A 24,572-nucleotide genomic window follows, 5' to 3' on the forward strand; every position below is an offset into this window, starting at 1 on the left:
TGGAGAGTCTGAGAGCATGGAGTAAAGCTCTGGGTTATGGGGGTTTGAGCTGTCTCTATTATAGGATTCCTGATAGAGATCTTGATGGAGGGTTGGTTTTATTGAAAGATGAGAAAGATGTAGGAGATATGTTGTCATTTGCTATGGAAAATGACAACAAAATAGATGTTTATGTGCAACATTCTAATCAGGAGTTTGAAGAAAATTTTGGAGGGGTGAATGATGCAGCTGAAGAACGCATGAGTGTGGATGAACTTGAGGACTCTGATTTTGCTGAATCAGATTATTCGATGACTGATGATGACTTGCTCTTTAATGATAAAGTTGATGCTGGAGTTGAATGGGTTGGTGTATTGAGGGCTGGACTGGGATTAGCAGAAGAAGTGCCGTTGGAGCCAGAAGATGAAGAACAGAGTGAGTATGACAGTGATGATCTTGAAAGCTTGGATGGCAATGATTTAGAGGAGGGTGAAGGCAGTAGTAGAAGGAAAACATTTCCAATCTACAAGGACACAGAAGATCCAAAGTGGACAGTTGGGATGGTTTTCACTGATCACAAACAATGCAGAGAAGCTATAATGAAACATTCAGCTAGTGAAGGTAGAGTGATAAGGTTTGTCAAGAGTGACAGAACAAGGGTGAAGGCTGTGTGTAAAGCTCCATGCCAGTGGTCTCTTTTTGCCTCTCTCAACTTCAACAAAACCATGCAGTTAAAGAAAGTGGGCCCAGGTACATTTTGAGGTTATTTGTGTCTTTTTACAATGCCAACTGGGTGAATGCATATTGTATTTATGTCTTCTTTTTCTGACAGAGCACACATGTGCTAGAGAGCAGAGGGGGTTACCTCTGATAAATTCAGGATTCTTGGCAAGGAAATATCTGGCAGAATTCAGAATCAACCCCTCTTGGCCAGTGAAAGCATTCCACAACACAGTTTTAAGAGATCTGCAGCTGGATATCAAGCCTCACATCTTGAGAAAAGCAAGGAGAAAGTGTATGAGAATTATGAATGGGACACTTGAAGAGCAGTTCCAGAAGCTGTGGGACTACAGGACAGAGCTTCTCAAAAGGAACCCCAACTCAACAGTTGAGATTGACATAGAGCCAGGTATTGTATCTAATTATTTCACTTTAAAATGCTTTATGTGTACTTTTTTTTTAAATTCCAGATCTGTGCTTGTAGGGGCTGTTGGAGTCTTTAGAAGGATGTACATCTGTCTAGGAGGGCTCAAGCATGGCTTTAAGCTTGGTTGCAGGAAGTTCATAGGTTTGGATGGCTGTCACCTGAAAAGTGCTTACAAAGGTCAGTTACTCTGTGCTGTGGGTTTAGATGGCAATAATTGTATGTTTCCTATAGCATATGCAGTAGTTGAGGCTGAGAAACTTGATTCCTGGAGATGGTTTGTGGCTTATCTTGTTCAAGATTTTGATATAGGCCTAGGTGATGGTTGGTCCTTCATTAGTGATAGGCAGAAGGGGCTTTTGAATGTAGTTCAAGAGATGTTACCCATGGCTGAGCATAGGTATTGTGTTAGACACTTACACAATAATTTTAAGGGTAAGTATGGGGGTAGGTCTTTGAAGGACAAGCTTTGGGCTTGTGCTAGGGCATCAAATATTGAGGCATTTCAGGTTGCTATGACCAACATTAAAGAGGAGAATGAGGGTGCTTGGAAATGGTTGACAGAGGTTCCATTCCATCATTGGACTAGATCTCATTTCAAAACAGAGTCAAGATGTGATCTTCTTTTGAACAATATGTGTGAGAGTTTTAATAGGTGTATTTTGGGGGCTAGGGAGCAAGGAGTTCTATTGATGTTAGAAATGATTAGAGAATACCTGATGAGGAGGCTGCAGACAAAAAGAGATGAAATGGTTTCTTGGGAGGACAAAAAATTTACTCCAAAAATCTACAAGATTATTGAGAAAAACAAGAAACTGAGTGGATCTTGCTACTCCACATATGCTGGTTATGATGAATTTGAAGTTACTACATTCACTGGTTCCAAGTATGCTGTCCATCTAGGAAACAGGACCTGTGGGTGTATGAGATGGGACTTGTGTGGCATACCTTGCCAACATGTCATAAGTTGCTTGAATAGGATGGGGTACAGTGTAGAGGACTATGTTGACAAGGTCTACACCACAGCCAACTACAAAAAAGCTTACTCTGGAATAATCTATCCCATGAATGGTCACAATTTGTGGGAGAAGAGTGGTTTAGTAATGAAACCACCAACTGTTGAGAGGCAACCAGGAAGGCCCAAAAAAAGGAGAAGACCAGAGATGCCAGACTTAGTTGAAAAGGAGATTGAAGGTGTGAAGACTTTAAGCAAGAAAACTCAATTAACTGTGAGGTAGTAATTTCCTATATTTTCTATATTTTTTGCCTTTTTTGCCTTTTTCTATGCTTTATAAGATTTTCTTACATTTATGCAGGTGTGGGAAGTGCAAGGAATTTGGCCATAACAAAAGGACTTGCCCTTCACTTCATCCAGTTGAGGCAAATGCTGAGGCAGAAGCTGCAAATGCTGAGGCAGAAGCTGCAAATGCTGAGGCAGAAGCTGCAGATGAAGGAGATAGTGCTGAACTGCAAGAAACTGCAATTGATTATCCTGACCAAGGTCCACCCTTGACTCAACAAAGTCAAGAGTTTGAGGGACCTCTTGTTGAAGAAGAGGGGGACAGTGAGGGTGAAGCTGCAAGTGAGGACAATGAGGGTGAAGCTGCAAGTGATGCAAGTGAGGAGAGTGAGGATGATGAAACCCCTCTAGCAATTGCAGCAAAGAAGATTAGGCAAATGAGGATCCAAAAAATGGGGTTGACAACAACCAAAGATTCACCTATCATGGTTGCAGCTGGAAAACTGAAGACCCTTAAAGAGATAATGGATTCAGAAAAGAAGAAGGAAACAAGTGTTGCAGAGGCTCAAGCTGTTGAAATGGAGGATGCTAGGAGGAAGACTGTGAAATAGGAAATGCAACAGAGGATTGACAAAGGCAAAAATCCAATGAAAGTCTCTGAGATTGAACCTAGGAGAAGCTACAGATTGTTTAGGAAAACAGCTCTTAACAAATTCACAAACACAGTGGATACCCCAGTTGTCATTGATGAGGCTGGGGAGGAGGATAAACAACCTCCACGGGTGCAGATTAATTCTTACACAGGCCCTATGAAACTAGGGAAGAAACAACCTCCACCAGTGAAGCAGTATAAGGCCATTGTTGGTCAAACAGAGGTAAAGTCTGCACCATTCTTATCACATGGCAGAACTGTAATCACAAAGGGTACATTGGCCAAAGCTCTCGGTGCTTTGAAAAAGAGTTATCTCCCAGGTTCTACAGCAAAGGGGAAGGATAGCCAACAGCCTTGATTTTAGCAGTTTTTCTCTATTATTTTGTAATGCTATGACATTGGTACTTTGCCTACTTTCTGGACTTAATTTTATTTCAGTTGTAATGCTTTTGGGGATGTTTTGTAACTTGATCTTTTGCAAAGAATTTAATGTAAGCTAATGATTTCCATTCCAAAACATCTACTTTCATTTCATTACAATAGATGCTAGTACATACTGCATAGTACAACTAGGGTAGTTCTAACACACTAGGTGAAGCATTTTTGTTTGCCCTTACAAACACCCATACTATTAACAACACAAACAACAAAACCAGTATGGGCTTTTTTCTCTTCACGGGTCTGTTCACACCAGCTGCAGCCTCATTTTTCTTTGCATCATCTTCGAGATTTCGAATGCGCCGCAACAGTCCTGGGATTATTGCTTTTGATCTTGCACACATGGGTGGATCAAACCATTGGTGAAAGTTACAAGCATTGCTTCTGTTATCCTGCAGTTAAATTAGATATAGTTAGATTACATTTAAGAACAAAAATGAGAGATTAGAATCTGCTTACCTTGAATCTCATACATCCCCAGAATTGCCTCCCCGGATTAGAATCAGTCCACGATGTCTTCAAAGCAGCAGCTGTTCCACACCTACAGTTAGGCTCCATCTAGACAACTTGTTCTGTTTTACACAAGAAAATGACAACACACACAACTATGATACATATATATATACACAAGAAACATCAAGGGCAAAAGGGGATGGCGGGAGACCTCCAGATTTTTGGAGGGAAACTGAGGGTTAAATGTCTTGTTTGTCCCCCCCCGATTTATACTGTTTTTTTGGAAAAGGGCTAAAAGGTACGTATCGGATACTTTAAGGGTCGAAAGGTACGCTTTTAAACATCGAGGCCGCATCGGAACATTCATACATACTTCGAGGGCTAAAAGGTCATTAAGCCTTCTAAATTTTTATGGTCTGCACTGTTTACTAGAATTATTATCTGGGAATTGTAGCACTGTTTGTTAGAAAATGGTAAGTTTAAGACATGGAATTACCTTAATCTAATTGTTGGAGGTTGTTCCTTGTAATGAGGACTTAAACTTTCATGTTTGGATCTAAGACATTTTCTTAGTGTAATCCATAAATAAATTGAGTTGAAGTTAGTAGATGAAACTAAGACATTTTCTTAGTGTAATCCATAAATAAATTGAGTTGAAGTTAGTAGCTTGAAAGTGGTAAAATATGTTATGTGGGTTAGTCCCACATTGATATTGGAAAGTGAGGTTGGTGGCTTTATATAGTACATGTGCAAGTGTAGTGTTCAACTACTAAGGCATGTGGGTGTGCAAGGTTGTAGTGAGCGCCCGCCGCCGCCGCCCCGGGTCGGGTCGAAGGGCGATTTGGGCAAGCTAAGTGATTTCTGTCTTTTCTTGTCGATTTAAGGTACCTGATATATAACTGCCTCATTGTTGCGCTAATATATATAGTTTAATATTTCCAACACTGTTCACATAGACTCTTTTCATCAACATGTAGCTCATATGGGAGGATCATGTTTAACTTTGAATGCAGGTAAGCAGTTCAATATTAATATAATAAGGAATATAATTTCTGCGATGAAGATAAAATGCTTATGGAGCAAATATAACTTGGTCAAAATGAAATTACTCTCTGAGAGGAGACTTTAGATCTGATCAGAGTATCAAACAGACAGACCTTATTAGACAATTTGACTAATTTAGATTAGGATGAAGTGCATGTGTATACTATAAGTTGGTAGGGAATTTGCGAGTCAGTTTCTCAACCTCTAACTTCATCTTCCGGATTTTCTATTTTATTTATTTATTTATTTTAAACGTAGGAACCGCAGCCACTACCCTTCGGGTGCGCACCGGTTCTTTCTCTGCAAATTAGTTTTCTAAACAGAACATCTCTTTATTTTTATTCTACTTTCTATTTTCAGTTCTGCATTCTGCTTCTCCAAAATGGCTGGAAGAGGAGAAGGACCTGCAATTGGAATCGATCTCGGAACTATGTACTCATGTGTTGGAGTTTAGCAAGGCATGTTGGATTTTATATAATCTTAAACCACGCTAGTTAATTATCATTATTGTTTTTGATTTCATTTGCTGTAATAACGAGTGGCTTGATATAAGTCAGCTACTAGCATCTAGGACCGTGATTGTCTGGCAGTAGAGTTGGTTTAGGAATTTTGTTGGACTCATGTCCTTATTTCTGGCTTTCCAGTTTTTGAGTCTGTAATCTATTTATGCATTTTTCAGAATAAAGAAAAAAGCAAGACTTTGACGAGCAAAACAAAAGCTTTTCGATCTCTCTCAGTTATATCAGATTGTTGATATATGTTTATTAACAACACTTGGTATCAGAGCTGAAGTTCTCTATGAATGTCAAAGACGCCAACAATGGAGATGAACAAAGACAAAGGCGGTTCAATCGATTTGAGTTACCCAAAGGCACCGGTAGAAGAGAAATTGGCATGGCTATGATTTCCAGTTTTATACTCCTATCAAATGTTGATTTACAGCTTCTTCTTTTTTTTTGGTAAGGAATGTTGATTTACAGCTTTATATTCAAAGCATACATGATTTATATACTCTTTCTCTTATAAACTGTTTTACAATTATATCTTTCTTTTATTCATATTGATACTGCTGTTTATTCATATTGATACTGCTATTTATAGCTCACCCTTGCAAACTATGTTCATACATGTTCCAGATGCCTAGGACTTGAGCGTTAGCTAGGAGACCTGTAGCAGGGGCTCTATCCATGCCCCAACTTTGGATCTTTTGAGGTAGAGTAAGTCAGTCTTCTAGTTCTGATTTCAATACTAGAGCCGATCCTGGTTGAAATTGATTTTTAATTTAAATCATTTTTAAAATATGCAAGTTTTGAAATATATGTTTTTACTTTCTTTTAAAATTAGAGGTTTTAAATTGTTTTTCTTTTAATGACACCAAATTCAAATTATTTTTATTGACTCCGGAGAGATGTCACTATGGTAGAGTTATATATTATAATAAAAGATTTAGAGAGCTTCATTATCTTGCATTTAGATTATATTAGACTATATTTTTTATGTTGGTTTCTAGGAATTCCATTATTATTTATAAAAAAAATCTAATTAATTCATGAAATTTCAGGTTTAGTTTTAATCTTTAAATGAAAGTTAATCATCTAAAATGCTAGGCCTTTATAATTTAGATTTATGTCTATTAAAATTCATTTAAAAATAATTAGACATATTAAATTAAGTTTAGAGTAATAGACGTATGGCCCAAACCAACTAGAATTTATCCTCCAATAATACAATATAAATTGCAAATTTTAGTAATTAACTAATAAGTAATTTTGATTTTGATATATGTAATTTTGATTGTGATATTTAAAACTCAAAATGACACATATCCAAGTATATAATATTTTTTGAGCTTAAATACATTAATTTTATTTGAGGATCAGGGTGGAAATATTAAAGTTCTCATTATAAATGACAAGTAAGAATTTAATACCATAAACAACATGTAATATCTAATTAGTAAAGAGAAAATATATAATATGTAGAAAAATCCACTAAATATGTAAAATTTAGGTTGTGGAAATATCAAAGTTTTTATTATAAATGACAAGATAGATCTTATCTATTGCAATAAGTAACATAAATAATTAGCAAAAATAAAACGTGCAATATTCAGAGAAAATCCACTAGATATGCATATCGAGGAAAATCTCTAGAGATTTAATTTCTAACAACATTTATTAATAGTTAATACAAAACAACTATAAATAACAAACATATATCATTTACAACCCATCATCCTCACAACAAGGACACAATCATTTTTGCACAACTTATAACCAGGTGTTTGTTATGACCTAGTATGGAGAAGGCTCTAATCAACAAAAATATTTTTCTTCTTGTATTGGTCATGGTGTTTGGTATGTCATACAACTCTACATAATTAATCTATCAATATATATTACATATAATATAATTTTGCTTAATGATATGTGATACTAATGAAATATTATTGTTTTTTTATCATTTGTGCAGATTTACCATTAGTTAGATTAAATGCATCAAATAAAATATGTAAAATAGATAATGATTGCGGAATTTCGGCATGTTCCAGTGGTGTAATGAGATGTGTAAATGGTGAATGCAAATGTGAACCATTTTATTTTGACCCTGCCCCTGTCCCAAGTCAAGTACCTAATGATGATAAAAAAGTTAGCAGTGAGATTAGATGCAAAACAGTGCACGATTGTGAAAAAACTGTTATATGTATGATAGGTAAGCAGTATGAAAGAATGGTATGTGCAAATGTGTAGGATATATTGGTCACTAAAATTGAAGGTCGTCAGGGCATTTATTGATATATGTATGATGTTCGGTGCTTTAATATTATCAAGTTAATGAATTAGTACAATTCGTGTTTGATTACGTTTCCTTGTTTCAACTTGATTTTTTATCCGACGCTATAAACACACACACACACACATACATAATATATATATATATATACACACACATATATATACATATATATATATATATGTATATGTATATATGTATGTTAATGATCAAATACAAACTACAAACTAATCTAAGCCATTAAATCAAGCTAATGTAATTGCCGTCCACTCTACCCTCTCACACATATTCCACAGATTCCCTCCATTTTTAATTTGATTTTTCACGTCAATCAAATCACTTTTTTTGAAATCCGACTTCACTGTATTTTTCTTCATCTCCCAGCAATCAATTTCCATACCATATTTGATATATTTCGATGCGATTTATAAATTTTTTATTTTGGTTTTTAGTTTTTATTCTAAGAAATGTTTGTAGTGGAGGAGCATCCTATATTATATATATCTATATAAAAGAAGGCTCAATGGAGACCAAATATTTTGGAGTCCTTAGAGCATCTCCAATGGGAGGTGCCAAGAGGGGTGCCAATGCCATGTGGCATGACATGGACCGGCACTCTCGTTGGCACCCCCATTGGAGATGTTGGAGTGCTATTGGGGTGCCAGGTGAGTTGGCTTTAGGGTGCCAAAAGTTGGCAACCGATAAAGTAGGGTGCCAACTTCATTTGTGGTCCCAATAATACATAAAATATAGATTTGTGGTCTCAATAATACATAAAATATTATTTCTCTATTAATAAAGTTGGCATCTTTGGAGTGCCAACCATTGGAGTGTATTTTTAAAAAAGGGTGCTAAAAATGATTTGGAAGAGTGTGAATATAAAAAATAATATTTTGAGTTATGTGTTAAAATTGGCACCCCTTGAAGGGTGCCAGCCATTGGAGATGCTCTTGGAGACTACAAGATCTACCGTTAATATAATCTGGCAATTAACGAACATGATTAAATATTTTTGTCCTGCATTTCTAGTAATATTCTTGTCCTGCATTTCTAGTAAACAACAATTGCAGAACATTGTAATTTGAAGAATAGATTCTTGAGATATCATAGCTTCAGTTGCTTCAAGATCATCAACATGAGTTTTAGTTTTAATTCAAAATTATCTTTATAATTTACTGTATTCTTGTCGTAATGTAGTATTAATAATTTGTCCCGCATATTTGTGATATATCTAAGTGTTATTTTGTCTCGCAACAAATTCAATTCGTTGCAGGACAATAACGATGAGTTCAGTGCCAATCATAGCAATGTCCAACTACATCTTTGTTTTGTATCCAATTATTATTTTTATTTTATTAGGATTTCGGTGATTGAACACCAATATCATGGAATTATTATTTTATGTTCTGCAGGATTTAGAAATTCTGCATGTTGTTCACTGATTTAGAAGTGCTGGACAGGAGGACCTGCAGTTAGGATTGATCTTGGGACCATATGTACTCATGTGTTGGATTTTGGAGATGACACCATCTCATGTGGTTATTGCGAGTGTTTTTAATGAAGCTTAGCAAGGACATTAATTCTGATGAGGCAGTTGCACTGGATGTCGCTGCCATAGCTGACACGATGATTAGTGACGAAGGTGGTGGAATGATTAATGTGATGCCACTGGATATTACTTCTGAAGACCTTAGTAGTGGGAATTAGACTGTTCTATCTCCAAAAAATACAAGCTGTCCTTGACTTGGTATTGATCCAAGTGTTTCAGATTAGGGTGCTGGTCCCTGGCATATGATTGCCAGGGAGGGGTTAAGTAACACATGGTTTTCTGGCTGTCGGATGCATATCTAGCGGCCAGGATTATAACATTTTTCTTAAGACGTCTAGCAGTTTTTAACCGCTAGACGCTAGACAGATTTTCCCCTTCTAGCGGTTAAAAACCGCTAGACGTGTTAAAATTTTGTTATAATCCTGGCCGCTGGATATGCATCCAACGGCCAGAAAACCATATGCCAGTTAATCAGTCCACAGCCATCGATGGCTGTGGACCAGGACCCTTCAGATTATGCCTTGTTACAATATGAATGTGTATTATATCGAAAATATAATTACAGATTATGGCCACACAATATGATCAACAATTTTATGCCTTGTTAACCTATATGATTAGTGTATAATGTATTATATCGAAAAATGAATAAGTTCAATCACTTCAGATAGTACATATGCATTGGTTTTCATCCAGATTGCAGAATTACTGGATTTGAAGAAACTAATGAAACTCATTTAGAAATTTTCAGTTGACTAAAAAATGCAGAACAGTAGTATATCAAGCTTTTTGTCCTCTTAAGCTGCTCAAAAGTGGGATAGTATATCAAGCTTTTTGTTTTCTTAAGCTGCTCAAAATTGGGAATGCAGATTTTGTTTTGAAGGTGACAAGGGAGATTATATTAAGCTTCTTGTTCTATTTTTGTTAGTATTAATTTGTTTTGATGTTATATACCCATTTAAAAGTGTTTCAGTTCTAAATGTGTATGGTCTGCTGTGATGTTTTTAGATGGATCTTCACTAACAAAATACCAATTCAAAGGAAAACAAGCACCAGCACTTAATAATAAGATCCAGAACCAAGTTGCTTACAATGAAAAGAAACTAGAACAGATAAACTGGACAATTCGAGAAGCCAGAGTCTCCTTACTAAATTGATTAAACTAAAATGATATTCTCCATAAGCCCCTCCTCTCAACCCTAATTCCTCTTATCCCCTCGCTTCCTCTTGCTGTTCAGTTCCCTTTCTACCCTTGGGCTTCCTTCTGTTGAATACTAGTAGCTTAGTGGGCTGGGCCTGATCTGTAGGCTGGGCCTGATCTGTTACATTACTCCCCGCCAGATCCTGAACCTTGTCCTCAAGGTTGAAAGCTGGGAAACGTTGGTCCAACAAAGCAGCTTGTTCCCAAGTAGCATCAAATGAGGGCAGTCCTTTCCACTTAATCAGTGTGACAGCCCGAGAATCCGGGGGTCTGGATTCTGACGTCACCACATAAAGCCATTTTAAAACACTTTTGAAAACCTGTATTTATTTGAAAAGATAATAAAATCAAAGGATTTAAAACTTGAAGACTTTAATAAAAGATTTAAAAGAAAACACTTTAACCCCCTAAAAACAGGATCGCATCCAGGTCACAGTATTGAAATTAGAATCAACCGCTATAAATAAACAATGTCTTACAACCTCAGATCATCTTCGATGAGAAGAATCACTGCCAATCTATTTAAATTATGATTACAACTGAATCTCAACAATTCTATCTAGAACCAACCTTGACAATCTCCCTGAACATTTCCACTTGTCCTCTGTATACTCTATACTCTGACTCCTCGCCTAGCCTTAGCCATACTCGCAACCTCAATCATGCAATTCATCGTTAAGCTTTTCTGAAATGGTTAAAAAGGAATAGCAAGGGTGAGCAACAATGCTCAGCAAGTGTATATAAGCAACAATAGTCCTGAAATATTTTATCAGGGTTCACAAGTTCAGGATATGCAATTGAAAACTTCACAATTCTTATCAGCAATTGAAATCAGAATTCAAACTTACAGAAGAATTGTCGAATTGGATTCATCACATTTTTACTTAAAAACCAAAGGTTAGGCTGCTGATCAGTCACGCACTAACCCCGAACATGGCACACAGCCCTGTTCTCTATACTGGATCCAAGGCACACATTGGCCTATAATTGACCACGTATCTGGTCTGACCACGAATCTGGTCCACATATTTTATAAAAACTAATCCAATTCTAACAATTTAAATCAACAGACAATTGAAACAACAGAACAAAATCATAATCATTATCAGCAACAGAAATATTTCAAATCAACTTTTGGGAATCAACATTTCATAAACCACAGTCTGTCTTTTGATAAATCATAGTTCAGGAAATTCCTAACTATTCAGTATCCTCCATTATCGGCTAAGCAACTGAATTTAGCCTGCTAAACCAGCATGACAATGGCGGGTTGAATAATCAAGAAGATCCCATTTCATTCTAGGCTCTAACTATCACTGAGCAACACATGCTTCAATGACGGTTTGAACTTCGAATTAATTTGTAGAACTGGTATTTTTAAAATCTTGAGGATTGGAAAGAATGGATCAAAATAGAAAGTTGAGAGTAATTAGGTGTTTGGCTTTTCAAAACTTGGAAGAAGAAAACAATCATGGGATTCATTCTCAGAAGTAAGAGTTTGTTTGAGAAGGGTCTCAGCATAAACAATATCATAATCTTGACAGAATAATCAGAACATGCAATATATATATGAGGAAGGATTTAGGAATACTTGCCTTAAATCCGCCTCCACACCCATAGCTTAATCTCATCTTTCCAATTCACAATCTATGCATATCATAACCTCCAGACCATCTCTGTATATACTCTATTCGCAATACGACTTCGCTTTCTCGACTCGTTCCTTATTCGCTTTGCAACATCGTTTGACCTTCTGTACGTCTTCAATCGTATACGCCTCGTCCAAATCCTTTACGAGAATAAAATACTACCATAATTACTAAATAATCTATTGATTCTTATCTTATTATCAAACTCGGTATCATAACCTATCGCATATACATATCACGTATATCGATAGCATTTAACACATAATCACATATCACCCTATATAATCTCTATGCACTTATCAGGTATCACTTAACATATAATCATGCTTTGACTCTATCATATAGTCACATCATACTCCATGTAGCATACTACAACTCAATAACCATATATATCCTATTGAAAATCTGACAGCGTCTTGTCTATTTATAGGACTATCCATCTGTTAATCTATTTCAACCAACAACCAATCAATCAACTCAAATTCCTGTAATCTACATATTCTTATCCAACATTAATCAAGATAAGATGCTATGTCTCCCAAATCATTTATCAAATCAAATGGACACGTATTTCATATAATCATCACTATATAGCAAATAGATCACGTATAGTCACATTATGCATTTTCAACAATCTTTATACACATTGGAAACTCAATCATATTGTTACATTATATTAAACTAGAGTTTCTAAGCTTTAACCTCTTTTTCGTTTCACTCGATTCTGAATTACGGATCAAAAGTTATTAACAAAACAGTTTTCTAACTCCCTATCGACATATAACATATCACACAGACAGCAGACAACACATTGCACATAAGGTTTCCCATCCCAATCGATATCCAATCAAGTCTCAGGTTAAAAATGATTTTTCGAGAATTTTCTGGAATTTTCTAAACATTTTCGGAATTAAAACAGGTAAAAGAATCCATTTTTGAATAAATAATCAAATCCGATTGCTCAAGATCGGATCCGGAATCATTTGAAATCATTTAACGAGCCTCAAACATATTTTAGAAAAATAATCCAAAGCTCGAAACTATTTCTCGGAATTTTTAAATCAAAAGAAATCATTAAATCTAATTAATTAATCAATTAAAATCAATTAATAATTAATTAAAATAATTAATCAATTAATATTAAAATTAATTGACCAATTAAAATAATTAATTACTAATTAAATTTAATTAATAAACTAATTTCAGATTTATTTTTGAATAAAGAAGTAATTAAAAAGCATTTTTGAAATTCAAATAATTAAATAAAACAATTTTTGAAAATTAAAATCAAAAGGTTTATTTTGTAAACTTTTGAAAGTTTTCGGCCAGGGTTCAAAATGCAACTTTTCAAAGTTACAGGGGGTGTTTTGTAAGATTCAAAACTTGGATACGATGACTTCATCATCTTTATAAGTTGGGTGGCCAAACGGCAATTTGCCGCCGGCCACCACTAACTTCGCCGGACACGGCGCTGCCGCCCCCCAACATGCATCAGAAACTCCAGAAACAATGTATACACTACCAGGATCATGTTCAAGTCGTTAAAATCAGTAACAAATCGAAGGGTTGGCCGTAAAATCTTAATAAACAACCGCCGCCGGCGGACCCATTTCCAGACTCCGGCGACTCCATTCGAATTCCAACATATAAACTAATTACACGAACAAATTCATCTCCTCATGCTCTATCCAGTGATATAAGCCATAACAGCCCAGATTTAGCGAATTAAAAACCCCCAATTTCCGATTGAAAATATTCATAATCCTTCAAGAACATTCAAGAACACAACCCAATAATCAAACCCAATTTTATATATGTTATCGAATTCCAAAATCGACATATAATATATGAAAACGAATGGCAGAAGATGCTCTACAACATGGAATCATCAAATCAATCAAACAATCACGTTTGCAAAAATTCACTATTTAAATCATAATAATTCGAATTTTATAAAAATAAAATAAAATCACCTGTTCAATCTGCATATAAACGGATGATTATACTAGATTCTACTCGTCAAGAGCTTCGTTTTGACTATTTATACGCCTCTATCCGATTCCAATAACGCCTTCAAATCCTCGTTTGATTATGAAGAACACGAAGAACACCCGTTCGTTTTCTCTCGGTATTCGTGCAGAGAAACTGACGAAATGATTATACGCGCGAAATAAACTGGTAAAGGATATTTATAGAAGAAGATAAGAGAATATTCCTTGAATATGCTTTGGAATATTCCTGGAATATGCTTCACGCATTACGAGATAACCAGATAATTATTAACTTTAAAAATATTAATAAAACCGTACCGGATCATTTACGGGACAAACCGTACTCCGGATCGAAAAAGTTAAAACACGAGAAATGCTCAGAATGTCCCAAATAGCTTAATGGCGAAATTTTCCCGAACGCCCGCGGGGTTTAAAATGCTAAATAACTATTTTAATATAATTAATAATCAAACGAGATTAAATTCACAAATCGATTCTAAAATCACGTAGCAATCCAAAAATCGATATGAACATATCTAAATAAACTATATTTTATCCTGATCATATAGAAATTGAAATATCTCAAATCCGAACACATATGAGCAGTCAATTCAATAAACCAGATAACACAAATCTTACAACAATTTATATAAATATCACATACTATTCATAAATTATCAGGAAAATACCCAAATGTTTTATATTTTATTTTGAGAATATAAAAATTGAAAACTCGTGATTGCAACATATATAAGCAATCAAAATAGAAAACTAGTCCTCATATGATTTACCAAATATTCATATAATATTCAGAAATAACCATAACTAGTTACACGACCATTACACACGTAACACTTAATCAAGTAATGCATATATTCAAATATTAACCATCTAACTTTCATGACCAATCTCTGTATTTTCAGAAATAATTTTTGAAATGAGTTTTGAAAGGACACTCATATATCCATATATAAATCATTTGAAAATATCTAAATAACATATGACTCATTCTGATAATATCAATAATTAAACCCACAGTTCTAGCACATATAAATAACGTTTACAGAAATTCAATTTGCACCAAAATTCATACAATATTCACATTAAATTATCATAACTAACTAAACTCACAATTCCACATGCAACACTTAGCCATATAACAATAGCAATCTTTTAAATCTTTAAAATCAATTATATAAAATATAATTTTGAAAAGACAACCCTGTATTGATAAAACAATAACCCGGAATTTAAATATAAAGTTTTGAAGACACATTAAACTGGAATAAAATATTGAACTTTATTCCTTTCTCTCTAAGAAAATTACTTTCATAACAATAAACAATTTTTGAAAAATCCGGGTCGTTCAAATATACGAAATTCCAGAAGAAGAGTGCACAATCTGTTTAAACCTTATAATTTTACATCACAATTATACTCATACTACACAGACTATTCATCTTTTCAGATAAAAGTCAATTAAAGCCAATAATAATATTCAAAAACTTATCTCGATTTTAATAAACTAATTCTTAAAATCTGGGATGTTACAATCAGTATCTCAACTTGCTGGTCTGGGGTCTGTCTTACTGCTAACAGCTGCTCCGGTTCCACACACAACTCCATATCTGCTGTTAGCTGCTCAGGGATCGTTGCTCGCACTACTTCTGTTCCAACATGTCTTTTGAGATGAGATACATGAAAGACTGGGTGAATTTTACAGCCCTCCGGTAGTTCCAGTTTGTAAGCAACTTCCCCCACTCGCTGTATTATGCGAAACGGCCCAAAGAATCTGGGTGATAACTTCTCACAAGGACGACGAGCCAACGAACTTTGTCGATATGGCTGAAGCTTAAGAAAAACCAAATCCCCAATAGTAAACACTAAATCCCTGCGTTTAGTATCAGCTGAACTTTTCATATGGTGCTGGGCTTTAAGCAAGTTGGCCTGCAGTTCATCTAACACAGCGTCTCGGACGCGCAGCATCTCGGACGCGCAGCATCTCGGACGCGCAGCATCTCATCAATGGAGTCGACTGGGGATTGTCATCTTCCCAACCTGTACAATGACGGTGGTTCACGCCCATAGACTACTTGAAACGGCCTAAACTTTGTTGACAGGTGTGGGGCTGTGTTATAGGAGAACTCAGCCCAAGGCAACCATTCCGCCCAATTCTTCGGTTTGCCCTGGATAAAACACCTGAGATACGTTTCAAGCCCCTTATTTACATTCTCAGTTTGACCATCCGTTTGGGGATGGTACGCGGTGCTCTTCTTAAGCACTGTCCCCTGTAAGCGAAATAATTCAGACCAAAAATTGCTGAGAAAAATACGATCACGGTCGGACACGATAGCAGAAGGGAACCCATGCAAACGCACAATCTCTTTAACAAAAACTCCTGCCACTGTCACAGCACTATAGGGATGGCGCAAACCCAGGAAATGAGCGTAATTGGACAAGCGGTCCACAACAACCAATATCGAGTTATACCCCTTTGGTGACGGTAATCCATCGATGAAGTCAAGAGATACCTCTTCCCACACTAAATCTGGCAAGGGCAATGGTTGTAACAACCCCGCTGGGGACTGTTGTAAGGCCTTTTGTTGCTGACAGGTCTTGCACTTCTGCACATACAACCCGACATCTTTCCTCATACTTTCCCAAAACCAATCTCCTGCCAATCTCAAATAAGTCTTCAACTTCCCCGCGTGACCTCCCATCATAGAGTCATGATACTCGTGCAACAACCCAGGAATGAACGCTGACTTCTTAGGAATCACAACTCTCCCTTTGAACATGAGAGTGTCATCAACCACTGTTGTACCCTTTGTGAGTTGTGCTCCCCTGAGTGAGCTCTGTTTTTACCAGCTGTAGCTACGAATCCGCCGCTATCTCTTGGCGTAGCTTGCTCCAATCTAACACTGGGCGACATACTAACGCCCTCAACAGAACTTCACCTGCCTGTTTACGCGACAGGGCGTCTGCCACGCGATTGGCTACCCCAGGTTTGAACTGCACTTCAAAATCGTACCCCATCAGTTTTCATACCCACTTCTGATACTCCAACCCAATTTCACGCTGCTAGGTGATGAATTTAATACTCTGCTGGTCAGTTCTAATTACGAAATGTCGGCCTAGGAGATAACTCCTCCATTTCTGTACGGCTAAACACACAGCCATCAACTCCTTCTCGTACACGCACTTCTGCTGAGCCTGAGGACCTAAAAGCTTGCTGAAAAATGCCAATGGCCGTTGGTCTTGCATTAGTATTGCACTAATACCAAACCCGGATGCGTCGGTCTCCACCACGAAGCTTTTCTGCCAATCTGGCATGGCCAGTACCGGGGGTTGTGTCATCGCACTTTTCAATCTGTTAAATGCAGCTGTTGCCTCTTCCGTCCATCCAAACTTATCTTTCCGCAACTGTTCAGTAAGCGGTTGAGCAATTTGCGCGTAATGCTTGACAAACTTACGGTAGTACCCCGTGAGCCCGAGGAAACCCCGTAAGGCACGCAAATTTGCAGGCACGGGACAATCCATGATTGCTTGCACCTTCTCCATATCAACCTCCACCCCTTTCTCTGAAATAACATGTCCCAAGTACGAAACTACCCGCTGTCCAAACTCACATTTCTTCTCATTTGCGTAAAGCTGGTGTTCGGCTAATTTACTCAACACCTGGCTGACATGATAAACATGTTCACTATCAGACTTGCTGTATACGAGGATATCGTCAAAAAAAACCAGCACAAATCTGCATAAGTATGGACGAAACACATCGTTCATTAGAGACTGAAATGTTGCGGGCGCATTCGTCAAGCCAAAAGGCATGACCAGAAATTCGTAGTGGCCGGCGTGTGTATGAAAAGCAGTCTTATGCACATCCTCAGGGCGTACCAAAATCTGGTGGTACCCGGCTTTCAAGTCGAGCTTTGTGAAAACCTTTGCACCGTATAGCTCATCAAGTAACTCTTCAATGATCGGAATAGGGTATTTGTCCGGTATTGTCTCCTTGTTCAAAGCCCTATAATCAACGCAAAACCGCCATGACCCATCTTTTTTCTTAACTAGTAGTACTGGACTAGAAAACGGACTAGTAGATGGGCGGATCACCCCAGCTGCTAACATATCTTGAATGAGGCGCTCAATCTCATCCTTCTATGATTGCGGGTAGCGGTAAGGTCTTACTCCCACCGGATTACTCCCCTCCCGCAATGTGATAGAGTGGCCATGGCTTCGCTGTGGAGGTAAGCCCGGAGGCTGCTGGAACACGGTGTGGAAGTCATGTACCACAGACTACAAGAATTCAGGCACCTCACCCCCCCCCCCCCTTGTAGCTACACATCCATCCATCTGGTTACATTCCATGAGATACCCACCCCCTTCCTTCCTTAAAGTTCTGATCATAGCCTTCAACGACAGCTGAGCCCGGACCAAAGACGGATCCCCAACCAACTTCACCGGCTGTCCATTCATATCAAAGATCATCACCTGAGTTTTCCAATTGGTAATAACCGTTCCCAGTCTCTCTAACCACTGGACACCGAGTATAATATCAGAATTGCCAAGCTCCAAAGGCAAAAAATCAGTCACGACCTCCACCCCTCCATCTAAGTGTAGCTTGACCCCTTCACAGATGCCCTTACCTCGTATAGCCTCTCCGTTTCCCAAATGTACCCCGAAACTGCCCGAGTCCGTCACCACAAGGCCGAGTTCCTTTACTACCCCAAGTGCGATGAAGTTGTGCGTCGCACCCGGGTCAATCATGACTACCACTGATCGATCCTTAACCAAACCCCGCAACTTCATTGTTTTGGGACTAGACAACCCAATAACTGAGTTCAATGAGACCTCAAGAGTGGGTTCCTCCACCGTGGTTACGACTTGCTCCTCCTCATTTGGGCCCTCCATATCCTCCCCGCCATCCATCCACAACATGCTCAACTCCTTTTTAGTGCAACAATGGCCCATGCTCCATTTACCATCACACTTGAAACACAGACCCTTAGCCCTCTTTTCCTGAAATTCCTTGTCGGAGAGCCGACGTACTTCACCTAACAGCTTGGGCATTGCTACAGTACTGGTCTTAGCCCCAGAAACAATCGAAGTTGAGTTGGAATTGTTATTTTACACCAACTATGAGAAAGATTGTAGAAGGGGGGGTTGAATACAATCTTTTACAAATTTAAAAGATTCAAGAACAATACACTAAGAACACAATAAACAGAAAAACACCAAGTATTAAAAATACGGGTGGATTGAATGATCCACCCGTGAGATTTTATATAGAAGAATCTGTGGATTGTTTTACAATTCGCACAGCTGCTGGTTCATCACTCAAAACAAGTTCTAACTCTCAGATTTTTCTCTCAAGTAATTGAACAAGTTCAACTGATGCTACTAACTTGGTTATATACTCCAAGTTTTACAAAGCTTTTAGCTAGATTACAAAATGCACTCTAATCTAAAAACAATGCTGCACAACTTTGTCTTATGCATGCTTTCTGAGATGTCTTCATCTTTGACCATCATCTTGATTTGATCCAGATTGCGCTGCATGAGATAAGTATGTTTCTGCTTCTTCTTTATTTTCCTAATTAGGCTTCCATGTCTATTTTAGTGTAATTCGATCCATGTGATTTGTCAGACTTAAGCTCTAGTCACTTTCAACTGCTCTTTGCTTCATCAGTTGAAGGTTCTGGTTGCTTTCAACTGCTATTGACTTTATCAGTTGAATGCCTGGCTCATCAGTTGAATGAATTACAAACTCCATCAGTTGAATGCTGTTCCAGTCTTATCAGTTGAATTCCTCAGCATTATCCATTGAACACTTTGTCTTCAGTTGAATGCTTGATTTTCATCAGTTGAAACATCATCCAGTCTTTATCAGTTGAACAGTTACATCTCATCAGTTGAATATCCTTCACTTAGATAAAATTACATGGCATTGGATATTTACAATTAGCCATCCTATTCTACCCATCCGTTGATAATTCCCAAAGACAAGAAGTGTAACAATTACAACTGAAATTTGATAAAGATTCTAAGTAAGACATGTTACAAAAATGTTTATGTTATCATCAAAAATTATTGATTCCTAACAATCTCCCCCAATTTATGACTGGAGAAGATGCAGACATAAATTCTACACTTGATGATAACAAAACATTAATAAAATAAAATGCAGAATTTAAATACAAGAGTTAGAAAAGATTACAGATGATTATGCTCCTCTAGACTGAGCAGTTACTTGTTCCTAGAAGATCTTCTTCTTCTGGACTTAAGTTTTTCTTCAAGAATATTAATCTGCTTCTGAAAGATCCTGTAGAACCATTCTTCATCACTATCTTGTCTGTTGAGCTTGGATTGGAGAGTCTTCAGAGTATTCAAGCTAGCAACCTTGAGTTGATCTTTAGGTCTGAAAAATCTCCTAACACCTTGATTGTCCCTAAATTCCATGACTGGAGTAGGTTCATGATGAATTTTCTTTCCAGTGTAGGGAATTTTCAGCCTTCTTTGTAGACTAGCATCTGAATTCCATTCCTTCCTGATCTCAAGGATTCTCTTTAGTACCATTTGCTTTGCAGGTGGTGTAAATCCTCCAGTCCTCTTCATAGATCCATATATTTTTGTTAGAGAACTGAATCCCTCAGAATTCAGAACTCTGTGAAGAGGCCAGATGACATCACCCTTGTTTTTGTAAGAGAATACCAATCTTTCAGGTAACTTTGAAGTTGCTTCTATTCCTCTTACTTCTTGAAGATCATCCAGCTCCAGATCCAACTCAGAAATTTCTTCAATGTTAGCAATGATGAGATAGTCATCAAGGTTCTCAGGTTCTTTTGGAGGTTTAGGAGGGTTAGCCATCCTCTTAGCCACAGACTTGACTTTCTTCTTTGGCTTGGAAGATTCTTGGACAAGAAAAGCTGGAATTGGAATATCTTCCAAGTCAATTGGCTCCTCCTTTGGCATTATTGGCTCATCATGGAAGTTGACATCTGGATGTACTACTGTGGTATCCTTGATTGGAGAAGAAGGCTTTGAGATAGACTTTTCTGGCACTTCTTCTCTTCTCTTGGCTGTCTCAGGCATCTTAGTTTTAGATTTGACTCTCTTTTTCTTTGGAGAAGATTCAAGAGGCAATCCTTTCTCATTTAAAAGCTCAGTTGCCAACTCCTCTTCCAGCTCAATAGCATACCTTTCATCCACCTCTATTTGGTTCAAAGAGAGTTGGGATTCAAACTCCTCTTTTTCACATTCTCTGGCCACCTCTTCAGCTTTTGCAAATGAGTAGTGAGGATGGCGAGTTCCAATAAACAGCTTCTGGCCTTCTCTGTAGATGATGGCAAAATGAGCCTTTAAGGCCACATCTGCACAGTCTTTATAACTTTTGATTTCTTGGCCCAAAAGCTTGTACTCATTTTTGTCAGGCCTGGCTAGTGGAAAGTAGATTGAGCTTGAGTCTTTCCCAGGCTTGGAGTAACCACAATTGTTTGGAAACAGAATGGGCTTGAATTCATTCACAATTGATGGCTCACCCTTTTCTGTCTTGGAAGGGGTGACAATCTCAGGTGTAATCACCCTGAGAATTGTGGTTGTGGTTGGAAAAGAGATTTGAGCTGTGGTGGCTGTAGAAGATTTCTTGCCCAGTTGAGCCACTCTCTTTGCAATGGAGTCCAATTCTTTCATCCTTGCAATCTTCTGCTTTTCCCTTTCAGTGTGGAAAGGGGGAGGAATTTGACTGATCAATTCTGCAGGAGTTGGTAATTCTTTCTCCCCCTTTTTGTTAGCAGCAAGTGTAGGGGATGAACTGGGAAGTGAAACACCAGAGGCAAGAAGAAGATGTTGAAGCAGTCCAGTCTGAATTCTTTGATGCTGCAACATCTCATCCATTCTAGAGTTTAAGGTATAGACATTTCCTTCCAGAGCTTCCACTTGCTTTTCCAATTGGAGTTGTTTTTGTGCAGATTCAGAAAGAGCTGATTTAACCTGAGCTGGAAGCTTTTCATCAATTTGTTTGGTCAAGTCAGTCTTAACAGAGGCAATGAGAGAATTGAGATGCTCTATCTCATGCTGAAAATGGAGAGATTGAAACTTGTGAAGCTTGAGATTGTCCAGAGCTTGACTGGCAAGAGTGGCAGAAATGGCTGGAGGGGAGGATGAGCTTCCAGGTTGTGATTGAAGAATGGTGGAGGCTTGCCTTTCCAGCTCCATGCTAACAACAGTGGCATTGGCAGATGATAAGTGGTATTTATACACACTTATAGGCCTTCATTTCCACTTAAATTGGTTGATTGTACTTAAGTGTGTAGTGTCTTTTGATGTGTTTTTATTGTTTTTCTGTGCAGGTCACGAGTTGAGGTGATGAAGTGATTTTCTATCATTTTAGGTTGGTTTTGGTGCATTATTTGCGAGAATAGAGAATTGTGGATTCACCGAGACTTGAGATTTTGTGGGTATATCTTCTACAAACCCTCACGAGAGCACACTCGTCCACTAGAGCTATCTAGGGGTTTAAAGGGCTTGTTGCATGTGCGAAATGCAACCGTGATCACCTACGGAAGTGGTACTAGAAGCGAGGAAGGACATGCACGCGAGAACGAGCGAGAAACGAAGAAACGGAGCTGCCAGTGCAGACACTAGCGCGCCCGCGCTAAGTGGTAGCGCGCCCGCGCTACTAACTGCATCACTAGCGCGCCCGCGCTAGAGTAGCGCGGTGGCGCCCCACTGAAGCTTCCCGGGCCGATTTTTACAGCTTTTCTGATGGATTTTCGCAGCGGCCGAGGCCCGGTTGACTTAGTCAATGCATTTTATTTCTCGTGTGTAAAAACCCTAGCCTCATAGTAGTTAGAATATCGAAACAATATCATAGCTAGTTTTCTTTTGTAATCGAACACATTATCAGTTGTATTAGATCGTTCTTCGCGAGGAAGTGACAGTTTCGAGCAAGATCGTGAACTTCAATCTGTAACGTGTGATCTTTATTATTAATTCAAGCATTTTTATTCCAATTAAGTCTTGTCTTTTCTTTATCATGTTTTCATTAGAACCCATGATGTCGATTAGTTCGATTATGAACTAACCGCCTTCATGGGATTCTAATGGATTTATCGATGTAGTCTAGTAAAGAATATTAATTACTCGATTTTGTGACATATGTTGATTTCTTTGCATGAGCCGTGCTTATTCTTCTTAGGAGCGTAGCTAACTTCTAAGTTGTTTGTTAATTCTTTCTGAAGCGAGAGTGGATGATTGAATTTAGAACTATGCCATGTAAACATAGGATTATGTGAATGAAACATAATTTGTGGTAGACTTGAACTATTTTTATCACCCTGTGTAATCACGATAGACGACTTGTTATTAAACCTCTCTGCTTACACTACCGCTATAGAGATATAGGGTCTGAGCTTTGTTGGTGTCCATGAGATTTCTGTCTTAATTGCGGATTTTGATTGGTATGATACGTGTGCAACGAGAGTTGGCATGTATTACTTTCGTGTTGTCTGATTAGGATCAACAGTCGCATGTTAATCAGTAATTTCAATTCTAGATGAATTCGATAATGAAATTAGAATCCCATGTGTTTTCCTATTCTGAATTTGATTAGTAAATTTAGTTATTAGTATAAAAGAAACCATCCTTGTTAATTGTCTTGGCAGTGAAAATTGATCATACATTGTTGCATAGGTGCGTATTCTTAATTCACCAGTCTCTGTGGGATCGAACTTAATATATTACTTGTGATCACGTGCGCTTGCGTGTAGATTTCACCGAACAAGTTTTTGGCGCCGCTGCCGGGGACTCGGTGTTAATTAATTAGTTTACGTACTTGTCATCAGTGTGCATTTAAATTCACTGACTCGGATTCTTTTCTCACTTTTCTTAGTTGTTGTTGTATCTATTGTTTTTGTTTAGTTATTTATAATGTTTCCTTTGCCTCCTTGGGACTTCAGTTCCAAGTGAGGTAGCTTTTACTGCGTTCTTGGCTGTGTTTGTGCTGTTACAGGGTTACAATGGAAGAAGTCGATACCTTTGCACTTCTATCTTCCATAGTTGAGGCATATTCGTCGAAAGCTACAGAGCCGACCTTGTATCCGATGAGTGTCGATGAGATGTCACAAGTTGCCCCTACAACATACAGCTTCTGTCAAGTTTGTGGTGTTCAGGGTCACTATAGTTATGAATGCTCTTATAACCACTTCAACTCTCAGAATACTCAGTCGGGACATGGATATAATTATCAAGAAGGATATGAGTACAATCAGTATTCTAATTCTTATGATCAAGAATGGATGGATCAACCAGATTTCTCTTACATGGACAACAATTTTGGTGATTTCCCATATCATGGTCAACATCAATTTCAAGAACAAAAATTTCAGCAACAATGTTATGAAGAACCTCCAATGCAACAATATGATCAGTTTGAGCAACAG

At 37.7% G+C, this 24,572-nt stretch overlaps 1 protein-coding gene and 2 long non-coding RNA genes across 4 annotated transcripts in view; 2 read left to right on the forward strand and 1 right to left on the reverse strand.

Annotated features, from left to right (window-relative positions):
- Nucleotides 1-24,572, forward strand: part of LOC108197161 (heat shock 70 kDa protein 18) — a 55,675-nt gene that overhangs the window by 1,456 nt on the left and 29,647 nt on the right. The window lies entirely within an intron of this gene.
- On the forward strand, nucleotides 5,822-9,861 carry LOC108197549 (uncharacterized). Its single transcript, XR_001802024.2, has 3 exons — nucleotides 5,822-5,909; nucleotides 6,087-6,162; nucleotides 9,156-9,861. It is a non-coding gene; the product is annotated as an uncharacterized LOC108197549 (long non-coding RNA).
- On the reverse strand, nucleotides 10,327-14,286 carry LOC135148228 (uncharacterized). The gene is made up of 4 exons (XR_010286157.1): nucleotides 14,116-14,286; nucleotides 12,089-12,282; nucleotides 11,064-11,178; nucleotides 10,327-10,813 (listed from the first exon to the last, which is right to left on the reverse strand). It is a non-coding gene; the product is annotated as an uncharacterized LOC135148228 (long non-coding RNA).

This window comes from Daucus carota, chromosome 8 (genome assembly GCF_001625215.2).
Source record: "Daucus carota subsp. sativus chromosome 8, DH1 v3.0, whole genome shotgun sequence".
In the NCBI taxonomy this organism is placed as follows: Eukaryota; Viridiplantae; Streptophyta; class Magnoliopsida; order Apiales; family Apiaceae; genus Daucus; species Daucus carota.